This window comes from Nothobranchius furzeri, chromosome 12, assembly GCF_043380555.1.
Source record: "Nothobranchius furzeri strain GRZ-AD chromosome 12, NfurGRZ-RIMD1, whole genome shotgun sequence".
Taxonomy (NCBI): Eukaryota; Metazoa; Chordata; class Actinopteri; order Cyprinodontiformes; family Nothobranchiidae; genus Nothobranchius; species Nothobranchius furzeri.
This window is the reverse complement of record NC_091752.1, coordinates 44,468,723-44,482,125: the sequence shown is the minus strand read 5'-3', so window position 1 is coordinate 44,482,125 and position 13,403 is coordinate 44,468,723. Positions and strand designations below refer to the sequence as shown.

The following is a 13,403-nucleotide window of genomic DNA, read 5'->3' as shown; positions in this document are numbered from 1 at the left end:
CAGCCTGAAGATTTCACACCCATGCTGGAGGGATGTTCAGCCTTTAACATGGATGACAGAGGAGAAGCATTAGGAACCAAAGGATTAAGCACAACCTGTTTGCCAGAGAGGTTAACCATAGGCTCAAGAGATTTATTCAGCTTAAAAGTAGCAGAGAAAGTGTTGTTCATTTCAAACCTTGATGTTGATGGTGGGTTTTTGACCCCCTGGAAGAAATAAAAGTAAAGAAAAAGCGTTATGACTGTAAACAGCATGTTGTTTGAATTCACGTCATGAATTGCAGACCAGAACCACCTCCGACCCAGTGCAGCTGGCACCGAACCGCAGCCACTAGTCCCCGCTGCTCCCGACCGGCGGCACCCGCCTAAAACGGGCCCGTTCGGGCGGGCGGAGGGACCAGCGATGCTCGGCCGGTGAACAGTCTCCTGCGTCATGGCATGTTCTGGAAGCAGAACGTCAGAGAACCTTACACCAGGTGTAACAGTGCAAGAAAGATTTTGTCGTGTCTCGTCCATCTCCCATTAAGTTCAGAGCAACTCGCGTTTTTACCTTCTGAGCCGACGTAAAACTCCGGGCAGATTCCTTAATATGTCTCACACAAACAAGGACTGTCCGTAGCCTACTTAACTTTATGACACAGGGTAAAACAAGGAATTGTTGATAGAGAAATGAATACACACAACTTCACAAGATGGAAGAAAAAGGCATGGAACCGAGCAACGGAGGCTGTGAAAGCCGACCCGATCACCGGTCCAAAATAAAAATAATAAAAAAAAATAATAAACCCTACGCTGCCGAGATGCTATCAGACGGACAAACGTATCAAAATGTAGATTCTACACACCGTAGCGATTTACAAGAACCACCGCCAATGCGGGTTTTGTGAGGACACAGACTGACTGTGTCAGAAATGGTATGACAATCTAACGGGACGCGTTCCCTTTTTGTCTAACTGTGGTGCTAGCTTAGCTCTCCGGCCAGGTCTAGCGTTCTTTGTCTGTAGCGACCAGACTTAAATTTTCCCGATTAACAAGTAGGCATCTCGCCCCGCTTGTAATACGGACTTCAAAAAACGTACGCAATCTGAATGCAGTAACGCGTGACGGCCATAACCCGGCTTACGACGTTTACCGTGCAATCAAGCAACAGTAGGTGCCTACGGGCATTCCGTTCAGATTGTTTCTATAAGTCGCTCATGCAATGGAGATATTTTCCACAATAGCTCGCCCACAGTGTCAACACACTGAGACGAAAGGTGTCCGAGAATTTAGTCTCGGTTCTGAGGTTCGGAGAATTTAGTGATAATTTTAGGAACTGAGGATAAGCTGCTCACGGTAGCTCACCCAGCAATGGTCAGAGCGGAAACGTAGCTTTCCGACCTGAGGTTAGACTAGAGACGCGGCGGCGCGTCAAAATGGACAGAATTGAGTCAAAAGCACAACTCACACGTTCGCTCCGAAGGCGAAGATGGGATAAATCAAAGTTAGGTCTGTAATTTGCGGTCAATTTGAGATCGGAGATCTTCCCGGTCAAGTTTCCACCAGGACGCCTCCCGGAAGAGTGACTTCAGCGGAACAATTTCCGGTTAAGTTCAAAATAAGACATCAAAGTGAAACACAGAGAAAAGCGTTGTTTGTAGCTTTTAGATGTAAGAAATCAGACATATCGCAGATATAGAAGACTGGATACGCTCGCCATTAAATGTAGCGTTATGGATTTATGCTCTTTTATGAAAGAGAAACCATGCTACGTATTAATTCGGAATATTAATTTTAATAAATCAATAACCAAATTTTATATTGTTCAGAAGACTCAAAGGTTGTTTTCATCCATAAACTGCCGATAATATCTGAGTGTCTGTGTCTCAGTTCAATGAGGAAACAAGTTTGAAGGATTAAAAGTTTTAATTCTTCAAATTAAACTAATGATTTTGAAAATTGACAAACAGGAAATAACAATCACATTGGCAACTTTGTGGGACAATCTTTTAACAGTTTATATGCTGTTCTTGCTCAAATAGACCTTCTGGTGAATTTATGAAGATTGAGAATGTTGTGACATGAATGCGTGTGTGAGTCTGATTTTGCTTCAAGAAGAAACAGGTGTCTGAGTGAAGCGATGGTTTGGATAAACTTAGGTCTTATCAGAGAACTGCATCAAACGCTAAAACCGTGCTCTGTCTCACCGAACTCTTGTGGACCCTCTTTCGGATCCGGGCCGTGGAGGATGTTGTGGTTCATCCAGATGACACCGGCGGCTGACAGGAGACATAGGTGTCGAACGGAACCGGTCCAGAGTTGCCCTCGGTACACGTGGATGGTAGAGCGTTTTATCGATGCGCTTTCTTAAGTTAATTCACTCAGAAATCAAAAGACTCGGTAATGAGTCTTCGTTAGAAGTCGCGATTCAGCTATTCTGCCTGGCTTGACAGAAACAGCGTGAAAGGGGGGAAGAACGAGCCAACAGGCTCTGCCCCCCCTTTGGTTTTCAGGTCTGTTCTCTCTCGTTGTCCAACACGAACTGAATCAAAAAACTGAAGCTTACCAAAAACCTTTCTCTTCTCAAAGCAAACGTGCGTCATCAAATGTGTCTGGAGTTTACTGTGAGCAGGTGTGTGTGGGTGTGTGTGAATGTTTGTGCTTGTGTGTGTGAAGGTCAGTAACAAACATTCTTAACATTATTTAAGAATGGATTCATTAAACCATTATAATTACCCCAAAGCATAAGAACCATTCATTTGATTAAACACATTTATAATGAACAAAATGATAATGGTTATTTTAACATTAAAATCAAGAAAAAGAAGTTTAAACTTTATGTTTTGACTTGGTCTGGGTACAACTCATGTAAACACATCTTCTGGTAGACTGCAGGTGGCAGATGTTATGGTTTCCTCCCAGACTCGCTGGCGTTCAGGTCTTAATCTGTGGGTGAAAGTTCTCAGTGACCCAGCTATGACCCAGCTGCGTCCAACACCAACATTGTGACAGAAAACTCATATTTCCTCACGTTACACTACCCTCATTGAAGAGGAACAGATCCAAATATTGATGACCCTCCATTCTTTCATTATTTTTTCTCTGTACTCTCCGAACACTTGGACTGTCCACTTATACTTGGAGGCGATTTAAATTTTTGGATGAATTCCTTAACAGACTGGCTCAGTACAGCTGGGACTCAGCGCAATTGGCAATCCACTAACATAGTTAAACAGTACATGAGTGATTATGGGCTTTGTGATGCATGGCGATCTCTTCATCCTAACCGTAGAGAATATACTTTTTTTTCGCACGTCCATCACTCTCATTCACGTTTGGATTATTTTCTAGTCAGCAGCTCATTGTTGGCTGACATTTCAGACACTGAGATACACCCCATAGTTGTCAGCGATCATGCTCCGGTTTCTTTAACTCTGGTAAATAAAAAGACAATCCCACCAAGCAAAAACTGGAGGTTTAATACATCACTGCTTAAAGACGAAGGTTTTATAGATTTTTTTAAAAAGGAGTGGGCTTTATATTTAGAACATAATGACCTGCCTGGAACATCAGCACCTATTCTTTGGGAGGCAGGAAAGGCAGTGATGAGAGGTAAAATAATCTCTTTCTCATCACATAGGAAAAAAACAGAAAACAAACGTATTCAGGAGTTAGAGGAAATCATCAAGTCTTTAGAGGCATCCACAGAAGAAGAGTCAATGAGCAAATTACGTAAAGCTAAATTAGAACTTCATGGAATTATTGACAAAAAGACACAATTTTTAGCACAAAGACTACGAATAGAAAACTTTGAACATAGTAATAAATCAGGTAAATTCTTAGCTAGCCAATTAAAAATAAATAAAGAGAAAACTACCATATCTGCTGTTAAAGACTCAACCGGGAATATAGTATATGATCCTGAAAGAATAAACAACACCTTCAGAGACTTTTACCAAACTTTGTACTCACCACAGATAAACCCATCAGATAATGAGATCAATGAGTTCCTTGACAGGATAACACTTCCTAAATTATCAGACAGCCAAGTTACAGTCCTGGACTCGCCACTAACATCAGCGGAGCTCCAGGAAGCCCTTAAATCCATGACTAATAGGAAAGCTCCAGGTCCAGACGGGTTCCCAGTAGAATTCTACAAAGAATTCTGGATCATTCTGGCTCCAACATTTTTCAGAATGGTGAGGGAAATCGAAGAGAGCGGCAGATTACAGCCAAACATGAATTCAGCCAATATTAGTCTCTTGTTAAAACCAGGCAAAGACCCGGCATTTCCTACCAGCTATCGCCCAATTTCTCTTATTAATGTTGATCTCAAAATAATTTGTAAAGCCCTGGCCAAAAGATTAGAGAAGGTAACCCCCTTCATAATACACCCTGACCAAACTGGTTTCATTAAGGGTAGACAATCACCCACAAATTCACGTAGATTACTTAATTTGATAGATTTCTCTTACAGTAGAAACATAGAAACTACTATATTATCTCTAGATGCAGAAAAAGCTTTTGATAGAGTTAACTGGAAGTTCTTATTTGCAACTTTACATAAATTTGGTTTTGGGAACTTCTTCATAAACTGGCTACAAACATTATACAGTTCACCAACAGCACGTGTCAGGACATACGACCAAATATCAGCTAGCTTCTGTCTTCAGAGGGGGACCAGGCAGGGATGCCCACTCTCCCCCTCACTATTTGCTATCTTTATTGAACCACTAGCAGCAGCAATTAGGCAAACAACAGATATTAAAGGGATAAAGTGTAAGAAAATAGAACATAAGATCAGTCTTTATGCAGATGATGTTTTACTCTTTCTCCAGAATTCTCAATCCTCTCTCTCCCAAGCAATAGAACTGATAAACTCTTTTTCCAGAGTTTCAGATTACTCTATAAACTGGTTAAAATCCACAGTTCTACCAATTAATTTCTCATTTGTCAATTTGCTTAATACACAATTGGAGTCAGGGAATATCACATACCTGGGAATTAATATCTCTCCCAAGTTAGCAGATCTAACCAAACTAAATTACATCCCACTTTTAAGGAAAGTGCAAGATGATCTTGCAAGATGGAAATCCTTACCAATATCACTCATGGGGAGAGTTGCTACAATTAAAATGATGGTCTTACCCAGAATAAATTACTTATTCTCGATGATCCCAAACAAACCTCCAGCTGACTGGTTTAAATCTCTGGACTCCTCAATTACTAAATTCCTTTGGCAGGATAAACCTCCACGAATTAGCTTAAAAACGCTTCAGAAGACCAAAGACAGAGGAGGACTGGATTTACCCAACTTTTATTATTATTTCTTAGCCAACAGGCTGCAATATATACCAAGATGCTTGCAAGATAACCCATTAGATGAGTCCTGGTTAGATATAGAACAGACACTTTGCAATACGATAGAGCTTTCAGACTTACCATTTATTAGCTCAAGCATAAGAAAACATGAAAGCTTCAAAAGTATTAGTATCAGCACTTCTCTGACAGCATGTTGGGAGTATCTTAAAATGACAGAGTCTTCACTAGTACCATGCAGACGCACACCTATCTGGAACAATCCTGACATTTTGCAAAACAACAAAATGATGAACCTTCCGGACTGGAAAAATAAAGGAATCCTATACCTGGAACACATATATGAAGGATTGGACTTCATCCCATTTAATCAAATAGTCTCCCAATTTGGAATGGATAAGAATAGCTTTTTAGAATATCACCAAATTAAATCTGTAGTCAAACAAAAATTTAAGCTCAATAAAATAGAATTACAAACACCACCAAGGGTATTAGACTTTTATAATCTCAAACCCCCCAAACTACTGTCTAAAGTATATAAGACACTGTCCAAAATAGACGATAAAATTGCAATCCCTATTGAAAAATGGGAGGTGGATCCATCAGTTAGCTTTGACCAGGACTTCTGGTCCCAAACTTGTTTAAAAACTTTTAAAATGATCAGACACCCCAATTTACAATTAATTCAGTACAAAATTCTACACAGAGTATACTATACAGGTCATAGGATGTTCAGGATGGGGTTTGTGTAGTCTGACACCTGTACACACTGCACAAACAACATTCCTGACAATTACATTCATGCACTGTGGTCCTGCCCACCTATCCAGGAATTTTGGGGTAGAGTATGTGAGGATCTGTCAAAATGTCTGAAATGTCATATCCCAACTTCCCCCTCTCTTTGTTTACTGGGGAAGCTGGACGATGTCCCGATTGCAACATCTTTGGTTCACGTGGTTCTGACTGCCATATGCATCGCTAAGAAAACTGTCCTCTTGAATTGGAAAAATAGAGAAAGTCTCTGCATTAACCAGTATAGAAATCTTTTGTTGGATCATATTGCACTTGATATAGCCTCTGCTTCCACTTCAGATGAATCTCTCTGGGCTCCTTTGATCGGTTCCATCACATAGCGAGGGTGGGGGGCCGTTGATGTTGTCCTGCGGGATGGTGTGGGTGGGGGGGTGTGGGTTCTGAGTTTGGAGTATCTGGATGTTCCCTGGAGGTGGGTTCACTGGGGGTGTCTGGGACTGGGGGGCCGTTGCCCCCCTCTGGAGGTGCTTGGGTTGCCTCGGGGGGTAGACTGCTGGCGGTTGTGAGTGGGGCCCCTTGGGGATCTTGGCGGCTGCCATGGGTCACTGCTTGGCGGCTGCAATGCCCCTGGGCGGGTCTGGGTGGGGGCCTGGGGGCTCAGGGTTTGGGGGTGGCCGGCCCCGTGTGGGGATCTGGGCGGGGCCTTGGGGGTCGGGTCCTGACATGTAGGCTGCCGGGAAGAAGGCAGGGGCATGTAGCAGTGCCTGGCCTGGGTTCGGGGGCCTCAGGTAGACCTTGGCTCCTCTGCCGTTCCATCACAGGGCAGGGGGAGGTCCAGGAGGGCGAGGACCCAACCTTACCTGGATGTCCCATGTCTTATATATTCTGGAAGTTGTGCAAATGCAGGGGTGGGCATAGATATTCTGCTGGGGTGGGGCTGGGGTGGTGCCCTCGGACTCCGTTAGGCTCTGTAATGCTGCTGCTTTGGGCCCTGGCAGGATGGGATGGGGTCTCCATGCCCTGGGTGGCAGTTTGACAACAGAGGTGCCTATTGGGGCCAGTAGGGGAGCTGGCTCCCTGGAGGGCTAAGCCCATCCAGCCATTCCTCCCCCTCCCCGCATATTTCTCTCCTCCTGCTCCCTCACATCATCACACAAACATACACATAGGACCTTGGGGGGTGGGCAAGTCAGGGAGTGCGGGTATGGACCCCATTTCCGCATTCCTGTGGCAACCTGCCCCCCAATTTTATTTGCACCTTATACACTTCCACTGACGACATTCCACACAAACACACACTTAGGGCCTTGGGAGTGAGCACATTCAACGGCATTTGGCAGGGGGATATTTCAGCCTCCTCCCGAGTGCCGGTGCCCACTTCCAATTTTAAACCGCACTTAGACACTGATAGCTGAGGGTGTAAGTGGGGTGGTGCGGTGGCATCAGCTGGCATATGCCAGATGATGCCCGCACTGCCCACTCACCACAGCCATGGAATACACCTCATGATCACACAACACTATATTGGAGCAGGCGGAGGGAGACTAGGGGTCTTAGCCACCTCTGTTGTTGCTAGGCTTCCTGGGGCTGGAGGCTAGGAGGGAGATCTGGCCGTCTGGTTGGGGTCTGGGGTGGTGGGTTGCTGTGCTCAGCGTTGGGCGGGGGAGCCTGCTCATCAGTACCCCAGCAGAAAGGGTCAAACTCTGGTTACCGGTGATGGTTGTACCCAATGTGCAGCAGTACCGGGACCAGAGTGAATAGGGTGTGTATGGGGAGCATGAGTGGGTGTCCGGCGTGCTTTTTTGTAAGTCTTGGGTTTTATGTGCATGTGTGAGCATGAGGGAGGGAGCGTGTGACTGTGTTTGTGTATGACTGTATATGTCAGGTGGGGCCTTTGGGTCCTCCCCTCTCCTGGAACTTCTCTTGATGATATAGATATCTGTCCCCCCTCCCCCTGCCACACCTGGTGTGGGGGCTTGTGCCTTGGTCTGCCTGAGTGTTCGTGGCAACTGGGTCTGGGGGTTTAAGATTTTGGCATCTGCCTGTTAGATCCCGGTGGCTGCCTAGTGGGGTCTGGGTCCCTGGGCACTGCTGGGTCCCCGGCGGGGGTGGTCGCCCCTGGGTCCCGGGTCGCTGGGTCCCGGGCTCGGCCGGCTAGGGGGTGGGAGGCTGCGGGCGGGCCTGTGGGCTTGCCGCTGATATCTCCAGGGACTCTGCCGGCTGCTGGTTGTGGCCCCCCGGGGCGATCCTCTGTGCCTCTCGAGGGGGGCGGGGGCCTTCCTGGTTGCAGTCTCCTTGGGGTTCCTGCGTTCTGGGGCAGCGCCTGGATCTCTGGGACTTGGAGCTCCCCCCGTCTCCTGCGCATCTTTGGGGGGTGGATCTGTGGTCCCTCACACTCTCTGTTGGGCGCTCCTATAGAGAAACCTTAAATAAACAAGCGCGTGTACACACACAGGTGCTCACATGGTGCTCTCAAAAGTATGGGCTTGGGCACGTTAAACACAAGTCTTAAGACTATGGTGGGCACTTAATGCGTTGTGATTTATTATCGTGACTCTTCAGTTAAGCAATGTTGATTATATATATATATTTTTTTCTTTTCATCAAGTTGATGCAGTGATAGGTAGATCTTGTTGTATTGTTGTTGTGTCCCTTTTTTGTGTCCCTTTGTTTTTTTTTTTTGTCTTTTTCTGCAGGTCTAGAAGCAGACTCTTGTTCATTATTGTTTATTTTTGTGGACACCCCCCCCCCCCCCCCCCCCCGCTCTCCCCACCTTTTCTTTTCCTTTCTCTTTCACCTCTGTCTCCGTGTCTGGTCGGAATTACAAAACATTCAACAACAATAACAATAAAGTTTTAAGTATCAGGCGTGACATTAAAAGCAAACGCTTTGATGCTCCACCTGAGAATAAATCTGTAAGGCTTTTCACCAGCATTCAGACATCAATTCTGGAACAGATGCTACCTTTGGGAGCCAAAGTGGTGACAACTATTTGTAAAACCTTAACACAGCCAAGGCAAATTTTAAGGATTATTTTTACGCATCTCAGATTAGACCCCTAATTAACATATGTACCCAACTTTCCAAGCTAGATGGAAGGATTTTGAGCTATTAATTCTGGTTGATCCCCAATACAAGCAGTACTACTTTACAAACAACTGGGAAGACTTGTAGAAAAGATAGAGAACCCTTGGACCAAAGTACAGTTAAAAATTTGGAATATGATGAGGGAGGAGTATAAATTAAGTAACAAATTATAGATAATCCAATGGTGTGCCCATGACCCAGAGTTTAAGCCTAACACAATAGATAAGGGATTTAAGCCATGGATTTTGAAAGGAATAACAACATACTACTCATTCACGAAGAAGGGACAATTTAAAGGCTTTGAGAAGTTAAAAGGTGACTATGACCTGGATAGAACAGAATTGTATCGATTCCTCCAGGTGTGGGATCATTTAGAACAAATAAGAAAGGAAACAGACCCAAATCACCCGATGCTAAAAAATTTTTATTGACACTTATCAAAACAAACCAAATAGGGGGATGTTTTCTAAAAATTATAAAGGCTTATTGTAAAAAAAAAAAAAATCCCACAGTACAGATTATTTTAGGAGGAAATGGGAGAGGGAGGGCAATCTGTTGATTTCTAAAGAAGGTTGGCTTGACATTTGCAAATCCTAGTGGAAATGCACCAGCTCCCATGTTTGCTGAGAGTTCAGCTGGAAGTGTATGGTCCGCTTTTTCATTACGCCAACACAAGAAAGCACATTTCACTGGAGGGGAAGCTTTTTGCTGGAGGAAATGCGGGCACAGGGAAGCCAGCCACTGGCATATCTTTTGCGAATGCCCAGTGGTTCAAATCCTTCTGGATAGAGCTTCATAAAGTATTAAGTGGTCTATTCAACTCTAATCTACCTGTGCAGTTTCTCACTTTATTTTTAGGAAATCTAGATCTACAGATCCAGACAGCTGATGAAGATTTATTTAAAGGGGCATTTTGACAGCCAAAACATGTAAAGAAATAATAAATTTCTTCTTCATACATTCTCCTGCAATGCCCTGGTCCTGTAGATGAGCCCTGGCATTTTTACTGTGATTGTCTGTTTTTCTGTAAAATCACAGAAAAAGAGAGCTGCTCGGGTCGAGCAGGCTGCTTCATGCGCGTTCACGCTCAGGCATAGCCCGTAGCATTTGCTATCCGTTCCTAACGCCTAGTGATGAACCTAGCTACATTTCTGAGGACCCTTAGCTACTTTCTTCTAGATATTTCCTGCAAATTAGCAACAAAATAGCCATTTTCGCTCCGAACCGTTCTTTGAACGCTGTTTCAGCTGTCATCAAGGATATAAATGTTACAGATACAAAAGACGTCTTTGGTGCTTTAGCTCACCTAGTAAGACGTCGGACTCTCATGCAGAAGATCCGGGTTTGATTCTGGATGTGTCCATAATTTATTTAGAATTTATTTTTTATATTAATGATATATTTTTTTACAGTAAGATGCCCAAATTTTTATTTGACACTTGCCGAACGGCATTGAATTCACAGATAAAAAAGATGTGGGTTCAAATTTCATTTTGGAACAATTTTTCAAGCAAGGGAAGGGAAGCTCTGTGAAGCTGACAGACTGACCCATCTTAAACCTTTGTTGGCTGTGCTGAAGAGAAAGGTACAGAACCAAATTATTTCATTAATTAGCTGCATGTTCTCCTGTCCTCTGTTCTCCGGGCCACACACACACACGGGACTGTCTCAACAGTTATTTTCGTTAAGGAGTGTGCACGTACAGCATGCGCGCCTCGTGCACGAGCCTACTATTGAAGCTGCCGTTACGCTTTTGGCCTGAGGGGGCAATCACGAGCATAAAAATTCAAAACTCCGTAAAGGCCCTTTAAGGTTTTGATAACCGCTGGTAAAAAAAAAAAAAAAAAAAAAAAAAGCTCTTACGAGACACTGGTTACTCCCAAATCCACCTACAATACAGGAATGGATAAGTATAGTAAATAACATCTCTTATGGAAAGGATCACCACCTCCCTTCGCCTTCAGAAAAACACAGTTGTTAAGCGACGGACCAAGTGGGTTAAATATGTTGGCCTTAAATAGACAAACGTTCCAAATCAGAATGGGTAACCTTATGTAGCCTCCAGAAATGGTCAGTTTTCCACCTACAGTCTGACCTCTTCAGTATCTAGCCATTTGGAGACATGTCTTAACTGGTACCTTTAATCTGCAAGAAAGATACTGCTGTTTGCCCAAGATCCCTCGCAAGCTCCCTCTTATCTAAGACTGCTTTGCTTCACAGAACAAGAAGGATGAACTTTCATAATTAAATCATAAAATGAAGTGAACAATATGAGTAACTAATCACATAATGAAATGGACAATATGGTTAAATGAAATGTTGTGATTAGTCTCTGCTTAAATTACTGAAGTTGAAATGAATATTATTACATTGAAAAATTAATAAGGATGAAATGAAATATATGACCCATATATTTACTCAATGTACGTGACTGGACAAGACACACTCACCATATCTCCATGACGCAAGTTAAGTTAATGTCTCTGCACATAGTTATTTTCTTAACCACAAAATCAGCATCTTCGTATCTGAGGAAGGTGTGTATCTGGGGTTTGTTGGCAAAACCCATTTTCATGGCAAGTTCTGGTTTGTCAGTTAATCAAAATATGGTCGTTATTAAAACAGAATCACTGAGTGAGTCAGTTGAGCAGAACTCTGACCGGCCATCGGAGGAAACCTCTTCTCCCATTGCATCTTTTGACAAGCTGTCAAAACCTGTTGCATGCTACAGCTGACCGCAACGGTTCCTTCAGAATAAAGCTGAACCAGCTCCAACTCCTTGAGTCCTCCATAGATGCAAATAACTGGCTGTGTCTCAATTCAGGGTCTGCATCCTTCGAAGGACCCAGCCCACCCGGCCGACGTGGGCTGCGTCCTCCGTCGGCCGGGTAGACCGGATGTTAACGGCTGTGAATTTGGACAGGCCTAGCCTTCATGAACTCCCTCGGCGAACGTTCCGTCGCCTAGCAACCATGGAACCGCTGGGCAGAAGGGAGAAGGAACTTTAAACGATGGAGCTCGACGTTTTATTTAGCTTTTTAACCCCCAGAAACCCAAATTTAGAAAACAACTGCAAAATCTTTTTTTAACCTTTCACATGTTGTTCTTGAAGGCCAGATAAACGGGCCTATTTACACATTTTAACAGCCAATAGTGTTGCAGAACTGAACAATAGGACCTATTAGCAATGTAAATGTGGTTTTAAAAAGAAAAAAAATGGGGAAGGTTTATTTTTGTAGACTTCAATCTGATGTTGTAATATTACAACCGTGGGTCTCTGGGGGGTTAATCATTTCCTTGACTGTTGGAGAGCTAATTCAGAGAAAATACTTTAGACAAGCTGAGCCAGAGCAAAGATGTGATAATAGTTTTTAATACTTTCTAAGGGTCTTGATTTGACCAAAACCAATTTATCACCTTTTAAGACTTTTCAAGACCCAGTGGATACCCTCTAGTAAACAATTCTCATTTGTAAACAAAATAAAATTCAAGAGTTTAATGCAGAACTGATTTTATTTAGATATTTGTTTTATATGTACATGTTTAATCTTCCTTAACCATTTTTTTCTAGCAAAGTAAAAAGCTGTCAAAGTTCTTCCTTCTCTCCTGTGCCCTCTGCAGCCTCATGTCCTCCCTGATCAGCTCCAGAAGCTGGTCATCGCTGGCACCTTCCCCTGGATGCCCATTTTCTCCAGAATAGTATTAACAAACATGTAAGAAAAACAACAGGAAGAGAGAATATAGAGAAAAGAGGACAACGGGTTATTCCTTTCATGTTTTCGCAGAAAAAATAAACTCAAACGAGTTATTTAAAATATGAGATGTTATTGTACCTCCATGCCACAGCCGCCGAATACTTTGCTCCGGTGATCATGTGGTCCATCTCCGCCCTAAGCTTAATAAAGTCCCTGGTTTTCTCTTTTGTTCCTAAAATACAAACTTCTATTAAAATCAGGGGGAAAACGTAGCGGGAGAAGTACGACACCGAGCGCGGCCGAACATACGAGCCGAGACCGCAATACAAGCACTTTTACTGTAACATTTCTAACTAAAATAACGTTCATGTATCACAAAAAAGTCCTTAACCTAACAGTTTTCAAGTTTATACTGACATTTATATGCGCAATCCTCTCCGACAGCTCCCGCTTCACTGTCCGCCATTGTTTTTAAGTTTTTCTGCCGGCCGGCCCGCAAGGCATCTTGGGAAATGCTACCTGTTGAAGGATACACCGGACCCATCCTTCATTTAGGCGAAAAGAAGGCCGC

The 13,403-nt window shown here is 43.6% G+C and overlaps 1 long non-coding RNA gene across 1 annotated transcript; it reads right to left on the bottom strand.

Annotated features, from left to right (window-relative positions):
* Positions 1-12,671: 12,671 nt before the first annotated feature.
* LOC129162060 (uncharacterized) lies at positions 12,672-13,403 on the bottom strand. Its single transcript, XR_008562092.2, has 3 exons — positions 13,250-13,403; positions 12,971-13,064; positions 12,672-12,811 (listed from the first exon to the last, which is right to left on the bottom strand). It is a non-coding gene; the product is annotated as an uncharacterized lncRNA (long non-coding RNA).